A 12,046-nucleotide genomic window follows, 5' to 3' on the forward strand; every position below is an offset into this window, starting at 1 on the left:
CACGGCCGGGCACGGAGCGAAGCGGCGGCTTCACCTCGCCGCCCGCCCGCAGCCCGGCAGGGCGCGGGCGCTGCGCTGCCGTCCGAGGGAGCGGGACCGCACGCACCGGGCAGAGCCGCCGAGGCACGGGGAGGGGAAGGGGAGGGGAGGAGAGGGGAGGGGGGGGGAGGAAAGTTTCATAAGGTGGAATAGAAAAATGCACCAGGAAACTTGGGAAGGAGCATGCGTGCTGCAAACATAACGGTGTCAACAAGTCTGCTTACCTGTCCGACCGGTTGGAGCAGCTGAGCTTTGTTCCAGCCCTTCCTAAGGCATGAATGTTTGCAAAAGAATTTAACGTCTGAAAATTAAAAAAAACACAAACACACGAGGAGGGGAGCCCCGCCGCTGCCGCTTGCCCGCCACCCCGCCGGCGGGGACCCCATGGGGTCGGACCCACTGCCCGCCTCCCGCACTGGGATGCCGCGGGCAACCTAGAGTGCTCACCACTATCGGGTGCGGGTCCCGCCGTCCACGGGGGGCTGCGCTGAGAGCCCCCGGGACAGCCCGTCGAGGGGAAGACTCCCGAAGGCGCCGGGGAAGAGGTCCCCGGGGCAGCAGCCGGAAGAGAAAGTTGTTACTATTTTTCTTAATGACAAGCCCTTCTTCTGTTAAAAAAAAGTTTTATTCTTTTTCAGTCATTGATTTAAAATTAAAAATGTCTCACAGCCTTTCCTCTCCCCCCACTCCTTGTTTTTTTATTTGCCTCTTGTCCTCTACCCCTCTTCCCAAATTGGGAATGAAATAAAGATAAGAGGCTGGGGGTTGGGGAAGGAAGCAAAAGAAGCAGAAGAAAACCCACAAAACTGCACTGAAAAGTCTGCAAGTGTAGCAAATCCTATGCCTGGCGTGGCCTTGGGTATTTAACAGGAGTACCTTCTCCTGCCTAATATTCAATCTGCTTTTTAATTAAATGCAGTGGAAACACACTTGGTGCCTTCCTCCCCAAGCACATCTTTGCAGCAAAGCCAGCACAGAGATGGAGCAGTTGAAGCTGGTGGGACTGAGCACCAAGAGCTGTTTCCCCACATGAAGGAAGAGGCCTTTCAAACTTGGTCACTCTTCTCTAAGGTTTCGGCTCTCCTCCCTAAGGGCAAAGCACAGGCCAGGGGGAATTGATGGGAGTTTCACCGTTTGTTTCCTCAAGACAAAAGTTTAACTTCAGGGGCTGGACCTGGAGCCTCTGGAAAGGACACACCTTCAAATGTCGAAGCCAAGTGAAAGACTTCATCTTGATTCAGATCCCCATTACTCTTTTGGGCTCCAGGGGCAAGGAGGTGTGAGCTCCTGTATGGGTCTGAGACATGGGGGTGTGGGACTGGCTGGACCGCTAGAGATGGAGAAGTGCCGGCTCCAGCCCCGAGTGCCGCATCAGCTGACACATTGTCAGAGATCTCCTCCAGCAATTGGTATTTCCAGCCAGGAAATCTCAGCCATGAGCCACAGCAGCCCTACCCACTCTTTTGATAAGGTGTAATTGAGCAACACACAGGCACAGACATCTTTATCCCAGCAGAGGAGTTACCCCACCACTCAGCACTTTGTCCTCTAGAAAGGCTTTTAAGCCCTGACCGCTGACCCACGAGATAGGCCCTGGGAGTGACGGCAAGGACTGGGGGCACTTACTTGCTGCCCCTACTCCTGCAGGAAGTTACAGTCTCTGCAGGTACCAGTAAGAAGCCACCTCAGCATGCCTTCAGGCAGTACCTCAGCAATACCACAAGTAAAACCTTCTCTTTCTTTCTCTTTAAGGCTGTGTAATTTCTCTGTTATGTCTGAGATTTTGCTCCAGGACAAAATGCAGCTATGTGGGGTTTAATTGATTTTTTGCAATGCTTTCAACTTGAAATTTCTTTTATTTTAATGATTCCTTGTCTTTTAAGCCAAAAGAGGTAGTAAATTACATTAATCACAATGCTCCCAAACCAAGAGACAACTTCACTGTCATCTGGGCTTTCTCAAATCCTGCTTTGAGGTTCCTATTTAATGAGGTTCTGGAGGACACGCTTCACTTACAATTCAGATGTGCACTCACAAGCACAGCTGAATCAGGAACTAAATTATTATTATGAGCTCTGGAGCCTTGACATGAGTGGTCAGTGCTGAGGTGTGCCCACCACCACTGTAGACACAGAGTGGAGAAAGTCCTGCAGCCTCTGGCAAGGCAAGAAGAGCTGGATGGAGAGACATCAGCTACGTGAAGTAGAGCATCTCAGTGGTGGTAGGCTGCCTTTCCCCTGAGCTAGCAGGTAGAAATACAGACTGTTGACCAAGCCTTGTTTTTGCTTGGCCAGAGCCCATAAGAAAACCATACTGCCTTTCCTAAAAGTACCATTCCTTGGTATTTTCTAACCTGGAAGAGCCTGGGGAGCATGCTCACAGCACAGCCCCACCAAAACTATTGCAGGAAGCCACATGCAGCAGCATGAAGCGGAATCCTTGGGGCCACACTGTCTTTGGCAAGGCAGCCCACAGACACGTCTGTGTCTGTGGGCTGCTGGTGTCCTTCTCCATACACCCACTGAAGTGATGTTGCACGTAGAGCCCAAGCACTGTAATCACTCAATAAATAATGACACTAATGAGATAATGGTACACAAAGATTTCTATAGGATCTTGTTTAATTTTCAGCATTACTTGGGTATGGGAGAAAATTCAGTACATTAAATTAACATTTTGGGTGTAAATCAAATTAAGCGTACAGAATGCCCTGTAGAGTCAAAGCACAATGGGACCCCCCCCCTTACAGATTTGACTACTAAAATGTATTTCATTTCACTCAACTAATTTGCGAATGAGGAGGGAGAGATGGAGTCAAACAATGAATCAGCCATGTGTTGCAGTCACAATCAAACCCTGCTCCTTCCCAAGCTAACCCTGTGGGGAGATTGAATTGATGGCCATGTGCGAGGAGCAGGGGGACTTGTCCCTTCTGGAGAACCTCATCTCGCTGCCAGCTTCACCCCTATTGATATGGTACCTAGAAAGAAGTGGGGAAAGCACACTTGGGGGCAAGGACCTGGGTGCAGGGAGCAAGGGAAGGAGGCTTGAGAAGAGCAGAGGAGAGATGTTCAGTAAAACAGGTGTAATGAATATTTTACCTGTGGTCCTGAGAAGCCCTGTCCTTTCTTCTTCTTGCCTGGGCTACTTTTCATCATGATCAGCATGATACAGCTGCAGAGGGACATGGCCTGGGCAGGGACGTGGGTTTGATTGCACAGCCCAGCAGAGACAAACACTGTTGAAAGGCACAGTCCCTCAGCAATGCCATGGTGATGTCTTAGAGCATGGAATCCAGCAAAGGGACGTTCACGCTCAACCCCCAGTGGGATCTTGCCCCCAGCCATCACTCCTCCTTCGCAGAAGTGGAGGGACTCCAGCAGGTACACCTGCAGGGGCTGGGGATACTCTGCCCACAAGGCTGACAGTAGTCACCCAGGGCCCTATTTCTGTTGATTTCTCATGATTTTGATCCAAACGAGGTCAGACAGAAATGAGACCCTGGCTGGTGCAGGAGCCTGGCAATGCAACAGTGTAACCTTCGGTTTCTGGCTCCCACCAGAACTCAGGTTGGGGGGTATTTATACAAGTTTACTGACCATGAAAGAAAGGCCACAGCTTCGCGTCCTTGGGAAGATGAACCTTTATTGTCTGTGTTCTGTGATGTTCTTGAAACACCAGGGCTGGGACATCTGGGCTGCTGCAAGTCACTCAAACACCCAGCTGACACCCCCTTGGCTGGTGAACCCTCATGCTGCTCTTAAGAGATAATTTATGAGACATGAAGAGGAGGCTGGGTGTCAAAACTTTGCCCAGTTCTCTGCAGGAAACACCCTGGTGTGACACCCCTTCCTTGAAATGCTCTGCATTTCTCCATCCGAGGTGGGATGCTGAGCATGGAGGTCCTTGCAGCACCCAGGAATGGGCACCACAAGACCACCAGGAGCCCTGGGTTTGCATCCCAGCCACATTACAGAGAGAAAGTTCACAGAAGGAAGTATCTCTTTCCTAGCCTTTCCCAACCTGCTGCCTCCCTGGATTATCCAGTGGAGGTCGAGCATGTCATAGGGTCTTCCAAGAAGGATTGTGGGGACCTCTGAGGACCATATCTTAAAAGCCCACAGAAAAGCACAGAGGAAATGTCCCCCTGCTCTAGAAGAAACCTTCACCTGGGGTACATGCTGTTTCCAGCCCCAGCTTTCCTTCCACCTACATGGCTGCCCTTGGTGCTGCAGCTCAGCATCTGCCTGTGAAGAGGCAACACGCTCCTGGAGACGCTCCTGTCCAGCCCGCCCTGCACCCCATGGCATGCCTGCAGCATCAGCATGACTCATAGGTTTCAGCAGACGCCTGCAAACACACATCATGCCTTGCTGGAGGGGTTGCCGTTGTCTTTGAGAGCAGGTTCCCATCCAAAGCACGGCATCTCCAGGAGGTCTGGGGGATGTGAGCATTGCTGGGGGTGGCACAGACTGACAGAGCAAAGCTACTGCCCCTGGTCATGCCTGCGCAACACCCTCTGTGCTGCCGCCTTGGGGCCAAGCCCGACCACTGGAAAGCTGTGCTTCCAAGCCAGGTTTTGGCAGCTCTCCTGCTTAGATGAGGAACCACTTCACCACAGTGGATGGAGACAGAGTGGCTCCACGCCAGCATTACCTTGGAAGGAGAGAATAGCAGCTCCACAAGCTGCCCCAGTTTGGAGGGTGATCTGCTTTCCTTGACTGAGCAGGGAGAGATGGAGAAGGTGCCAGCTGGGGGAAAATGGCTCCCCAGGCTGCAGCAGAACCTGCCCTGCCTGTGCTTCCCTGCTGAGTTTCAAAGAACCCCACCAGGCTGACTCACCGGGCTCCTGTTTCCCTGCCTCCCACGGACCCTGCCACTCCCGGCGTCTCCCTGTCTTTCTCCACCTATACCTCCGCTTCCTTCCCACTCCCCCCGTCAGCTTGGCGCTGTCTCTCTGGCTGCCCACTCACTGTGGTTCTGCTCTCCTGGGGCACCCAGCATCACCCCAGGTTGCCTGGCTGCTCCCCAATGAGCCTCTGAGTCCCACTCCCTGCGGAAATGGCATCCAGCCAACCTTGTAAAGTCCTTGTGGGGTGTCAGACCCCGGCAACAACCCCTGAGCATCCTCCCCATGGTATCCATAGCCTTGATGAGGCTGCTGGAGGACCATGTGCTGCACATGGTCCAGCAAAACTCTGTGAGGATCATGACCCCCTTGGAGAGATGTCTGCTCTCACAAGGTGGTCAGCAGAGCCCTGAGCTCTCAGACTCTGATATAGAAACCTGATTGAGTGAGCGTCTGTCTCTGGAGGTCTCTGAAGCCCCTTACCAGCTTTAACTGCACTGTCTAACTTTTTTTTGTTGCTTGGATCCCTTCAATCTCACTGCCTGGTGTTTCCTCCCTGGGAACTTCAATGTGTTCCTACCAAGCCTAATAGAGCAGCAAAGGTTGCAAAGGTAGCGAAATTCCAAGAGTTTCCTTCAAATTGGTAGCTAAATAGAGGACAGAAAGCTACTCCCTCTGAATGTTCCTGTTGTACTTAAAAATACACTGTCTTTACTAGACACCAACAAATCCACACAGGCTCTAACTTCCCAAAGCCACATCCATGTAAGTCAGAGCCCTGCCAGGTCTTCAATTAACCAGTTGCTGCTGCTGGTGGCCCTCAAACCCATGGTTTCTCTGATGTTTTCACAAAAGACGTCTCTCTATGCACCAAACCCAACAGCTGTGTGAACAGCGAAGAAATGGGGCAGCAGCTTCTTGCACTTTTTGTCCAATGATTTGGATTTTGGATTCTCTCTGGCAGGTCACAGAAAGATTCAGCCAGGTGGGTTCAGCCAGATAAGCAGCTTCCCCATCTAAGCCCAATTCCATCTCCAGAGGGGGCCACAGCTACGGCCACAGCTACTCCTCAAATGCAGTGGAAAGGCTACCACAGGTTGTCCACTGACATCCACTCCCTGGCTTTATCCTTGAGAGAGATGTTTTCCCTCCTTATGTTCAACTCATCATCACCATATCTCCATGCTACCATTTTGCTGCCCAGCTGGAGTCTGCTTCAGCAGGGTGACCCATGCAGATGGGAGGCATTGCCCCAGAAAAGACACATTTTCCCTGATACTGGCATGCACTGCACATTGGGATGTGCTGTTGTCAGGATGCACTGCTGTCAAGATAGACTTGACACATGTCAGGATGCGCTGCTGTTGGCACGCACTGCCAGGATACGCTGCACCTTGGCATGTGCTGCTGTTGGGATGTCCTGATGCTGATATGCACATCACATCAGGACGCACCGCCATCAGGATGCACTGTTTTTGGGATGCACTGCACACCAGGATGTGCTCTGAGGCTGAGAGTTCAAGCAAGGCATGCAAAGCCTGGCTGCTGGGTCAGCAGCCTGTCTCATTAGCTGACTGGGATTTACCAGGGATTAGGGAGCGGACAGTCACCTGGTTCACTAGGGAAAACTCTTCATGGAAAGGTGGGTGCTGGCTGGTGCTAGTGAAAAAAAAGCTGAATGAGCCACAACTGGGGTCTGACCCAGTCACTCCTTTTCCAGGTTCCTAAAAAATAATGAGTGTGCTTTTGAAATGCCTTTAAAACCCCAGCTTCCCACAGTTGGTATGGGCTGATAAGCTGCCGCAACACCTTGGAGGGCTGTAGGGGGCTGTGCTTTCCCCCTTCCACAAGCTCTGCTAACACTGCCATTCCCCTCCAAGCTCCAGCCTCGGTGGTAGAAAATCCCCTGTCCCCTCCCCAAGGACAAATGGCACCTCTGGGGCCCCCAAGGCTTCCTCATTCCTGCCAGATGATGGCTGCCATAAACCCCATTGTATGCATATGGAGTTGGAGCATTTCTTTACCATTTCAAAAATCTCCAGGAGAGATTTTTGACAGGTGCTTTTGAGGGAGAACAGAAAGATTAACAGAGTGAGGGAGCAGTGACCAGGGCAGAGAGGGTCAGTTATGAGCTGGAGGAAAGAATAACTCTCTCCAGTTGAGTGCTCAGGATGGTCCTATCGCTGCCACCTCTGGCCAAGCAGTGCAACTCCCTGGGGGTTATGGCAACAGTAGAGAGAGAAGATGAGGTTCCTCTGGGCTCCCCTCAGCTCCTCTCCATCAAGGAGAACCACCAGGACAGCCTTGGCTACCGGCAGTGCTGATGCCAGCCTGAGCACAAAAGTGCTCTAGGCAGGGCCAGGGGACAGGACAGGATGTCCCAACTCCTGTTGGGAGAGTCTTTAATACTGCTGTGTTAGAGATGGACCTTTCCTGCTCCTTGTCTTGGTGCCACGTGTGCATGTGGAGGGCTGGCTCCTTGCAAGGATCCAGTGCTGCTGCTGGAGAGTCCTTGCCTGTCCTGCCTATGCTACAGTAGAGCATCTGCTCCAACAAGCCCAGGATGAGTTAAGCACCAGGATATACACCCACTGCCTATGAAATCACCCAGGGAGCTCAGTGATGCTGCTTCCAGCTGGGGTTCTTTCCCTACAGCTGTGGTTTGACAGCTGGAGGGAGATAGTGCTGGCTGCAGCACCTGTGGATGTCTCTTGCCCCCTCCACACCCACCTAGATGAGGTCAAAGCCTTACTTTAGCCCTCCTCTCCCTGCTCCCTGCACAGCAGCACCACTGCAGCCCAAGTAGCCCTCTTTCTCCTGGGGGAGCCCTGGAAGGGTATGAGCTGGGGGGTGCAGCACCCCACAGGACTCACCTTGCTTTGGGGCCAGAGACTCCCACACCTCCCTGCCTCACAGTGGCCCTAGTGCTGAGGCGAGGTTACCTTTGCCATGCAAGCTGAAGGTGACTGCAGAATTACTCTGCCAATGCTTTGGGGTTCTATAAGGGTTTTTATCTCCCAGTGCCTTTTACAATTATTTCCAGGAAAAAAAAACCAACCCCACGCCTGTAATCATCTCTGCCCTCAATTCCCAATGGCACTGCTAAAACACCTGCCTCCCACCATCCATGGGCAAGGGTCTGTGCAATTGCCACCAATATAATTATAAAGTGCTGGGTTTACATCCTCTCTCTGCTGCTGAGCAGACAGACTTTGGCCTCCACCTGTATTTCAACTGCCCCTCCTCTCTCAGGGGAAGCACACGCAGGAGGGAGCCAGGGTGCATTCCCTGAGTTGGGTACCCTCTGCAGTGTCCCAAAACGAAGGGCACACACAAGCCATGTCACGGGGAAAGCGAGGAGAGATGTGGTAGGGAGCCAGCATCCAAACTGCTCTCCCCCTTCCCCTATCCCGGTGGTGCGGGGCGTCTGGGGCCACGGGGGCCTCGCCACCCTGCGGCCAGGGCAATATGAGGTGGCAGCAGTGGCGGCCGAGCCCACACCTTAGTTTATTTACCTGGAGGCAACCCACTGGTGCCCCCAGGGCTGAGCGGCTAACATGTAACTAACATAACTGACTATAAAATCAGCAAGACTCCAGGAGTGGCTGCCCCAGGATTCTGCCCTCACCACTGGAAGGAGGAAATGCACGGGGAATTTAAAATCAAAAGTAACTGTTTTTTGGGCCGCTCTGCAAATGGAAGTAAAGTTTTAATGCTTCCTTCCTTGTAATCTTGCTCGTAATCGTGTAATCCTCCATCATTAAAACCTCAGGACAATCAAACTTGCTTCCCTCCAGCTCCCTGGGAAGAACTATCAGAGCCCTGGGGCTTGTCTGCATGGGAGGAGCAACAAAATTCATCCATATAGCTGGTAAGAACACATCAGAGGCTGGTGAAGCTTCCATACAAGCGCTGAGGGGATGAGTTTGGATGGCTTTCACTTCATTCATGCCCAACAGAAAATAAAACTTGCCCAAGCCAGCCATACCTCCACCTGCCTAGAGAGGAGGCTAACCTGGTCACAATAAGGCATTTTTAATACATACATTTCATAAATTTAAACTATTTTTTTAGTTTCTGTGCACAGAGAAGTCTCTAGCGACCACGCCTCTGAATTACAGAGGAGGGACACAAAAATTACCACATTACAGTTTTTTCCTCTGCATAATTCAGTTTTCAATACCAACAACATGACTCCCCCAGTAAATCCAATAGAAACATTTACTGCAGGGCCAGAGCAGCTGCACCTGGACAACAGATGCCTACACTGTCATAACCAGGTCTGTCACTGTTGTGGGGGGACAGGAATAATTCTTTTTCTCAAAGTGAAAAAGGTATCACGGTGAGATAAAAGTGTCTCTACATCATAGCATGTCTATATTTTTGCTGCTATTATTAGTGCTGCCATAAAGAGAAAATCAATGCTAATAAGAGCAGGCACAGTGTGCTCCTCTCTTTGGTAGACTGTCCTGAGTGCTGAGCTCTGTATCTATCTGGAGACCTTGCAGACTGTTGTGCAGGCACCTGCATGCATACCTGCACTCGTCAATCACACATGGCTTCACAGAGAAAATGAAAACTTGGTTTAGGTTGAATTTGGGTTTAGTTTTTTGTCTTCTTTGCCACTAGGGTAGCTGAGCCACTGTGTCCTGCAGGTGCTTGCAAAGTCTCCTGTGTGAGCACACATGCCTTCATGTACATGCTCACCCAGGAGGGAGGGAGAGCTGCCTCTGCGAAGAGGAAAGCTTTGTGAAAACATACCTTTAGGATTATTTTTGTTTGCAGTTTGATAAGTGAGAGTGGTTCCTCATATTCCATAGGAGAAATGGAGCAGGAGGGGGCTGTGGTTCAGGACATGAACCTGGAAATAGGGTCTGTTCAAACATTGTCCTCCTCCTCTGCAATATCTTGCAGGCTTTTCCTTAGGCTTTTTCCATTTTATTTTTTTTTTTTTTGTCACTAAGGCAAGCCACAATTGAGCAAACTGTTTTCTGGATTCTCTGGTGGTTAATAGGGTTGAGCTGACACTGCTGCCCCTTCCCTTCATGGGATATTACACTGCTCAGCATAATCACCCATTACACAAAGCTCAGCCTGAACTCCTCCACATCATCAAAATGGTTGGAATGGAGAAATAAACATGGAAGTCTTAATGAGATGGGGCCTGCAATGCAGCCTTATCAAGGAGGGTGGCAAATGCCTGTGTAAGAGCATAGAGGCAAGGGAGGGGGTGGATGAGGCACAAAGGCTGCACAAGCTTAATTTCCTTTGAAATCCAGGAAACAATACCCCCTAAGGATGGACTGAAGATATTTTATCCAAGACCACTATATAGATCTGAGCTCTTTGCCCAGAGGAAAAATGGCCTTCAGCTTTTCAGAGTCTCCTTTAGGCTTTGCCAGTCATACACGCCCCATCAGCCCCACGAGACATCTCTGCAACAGGCCAAGGATCACCAAGCTTGTGTTCATTGGGGTAACTGATATCTTCTCTCTTGTCCTTCTCCCAACCACCATCTAAAACAGTTGGTGTCACCACTGGGCACTCCTGCCCTCTCTCTGCTCCACCACCCCCACTTCTGTGCCTCTGCAGTGTGCCTCTGGTGGGCTTACCCAACCCAGCTGGAAAAGTGTCTCAGAAAAAGGAAAATGGGCTTTGCCACCCTGTTGCTACTGCAGGGTTTTGAACCAGACCATCTGGTCCATGGCTGGGCTTGGAAAAGGTTCCCTCCCTGAATGAGCTCACCCTAAGCATGGAAAAAGGGTAACCCCCCAAAACAGAAGAGCAGGGCCATGGCAGGGAAGGCAAGCCCTTCAACAAGGCCCAGCTATTGGGAGGAAGGGAGAAGAGCAGGAACACCTGACCTACCATGGAAAAAACTCAGGCACCTGCTGAGGTTGAGATTCCTTGTGCCCCACCATACTGCCTGGCAGTGAGCTGTGGCAGATGCTTGGAGAGAAAAAAAGCACAGGAAGGAGTCAGGAATAAGCCTACATCTTTCACAACAAACCTCCCACATTCTCGTTCATTTGTGGTTTAAGGAGCTTGTGAGACAAAAACAGCATCCAGACATCAAGGGTACTCCAGGAATTTGTACAATTCCTTTCTGAATTTATAGGTAGGTCCAATTTCTGGAGTACAAGGGCAATGACTTCCACCACTTAGTCCTGCACAGTGCAACCTTCCTCTGCTTTCTTTAAGCTTCTTACTCACTCGCTGTGGGAAAGAGTGAATGGTTGTTCCCTGACTTCTATCAGGGTTTTAGAGACCTCGTGGTACATCCCCCCTCCCCAGCAGACATCCTTTTGTTTGATACATTCCTAAGAGTCACTCTTGTGCGCCTCTGCTATGCTCATTTGAGTGGCAAGGCAGCAGATAGTGAGCGCTGACAGGTTCTCCGATGCATGGCTGAGCATCTGTCTGCTCCACAGAAGCCAGGGAGAAGTTTGCTTTTAAGTGTTATGGGGCAAAAGTGCCCTGAAAGGCTGAAGTCTTCTAGTTGAGGCCTGGATCACCTCTGAACATGGTGGATCAGTATCATTCATGACAGCCATCTGTTGTTCTCACACAGGAGCATTGGAAATATAACTTTTTCTCTGTCTGTGAAGCACTCACACACTCCAGTGAGGAGGTGCCAGGGAAAAGCCCCCAGGGAGAGGAATAATTCTGTCTTCGGAGCATGAAAAAGTGCCAAAGATGGGGCTTTAGAGCCACACACTGAACAATGAAAAGAAATCAAACAACTGAAGAGTGTCTTTCTCCAGATGTTTGTCTTATGCAATTCGGGTTTTCTGGGCCAAGTAAGTGCAGAACTGTTTTACTTCACACAGTAAAACCAAAAATCTTTCTTGTACTCAGAAGAAACCTCCTTTCTTTTGTTTTAGAGCTGCGACCGCACTGGAAATGCAAGCGAACGCCGGCAGGAAGCTCCAGCCAACAGCCCCTCCGGAAAGGCACCGGGAGGCACGGGCACAGCCGGGCACGGCCGAGCACAGTCGGGCACCGTCTCCCCAGTAGAAGCGTTGATGAAACAAAGGCCCGTCTTTAGCACCCCAGGTCAGAGTTTTTAGCCAGAAGGGTGCAAGTGCCCAGCCTTGCACCAGCAGGGTGCAAGTGCCCAGCAGGGCAACAAGCCTCCCGCGGCCCCGAGGAGCCCCG

This window comes from Corapipo altera, unplaced genomic scaffold, assembly GCF_003945725.1.
Source record: "Corapipo altera isolate COAL_440 unplaced genomic scaffold, ASM394572v1 76, whole genome shotgun sequence".
Lineage (NCBI taxonomy): Eukaryota > Metazoa > Chordata > Aves > Passeriformes > Pipridae > Corapipo > Corapipo altera.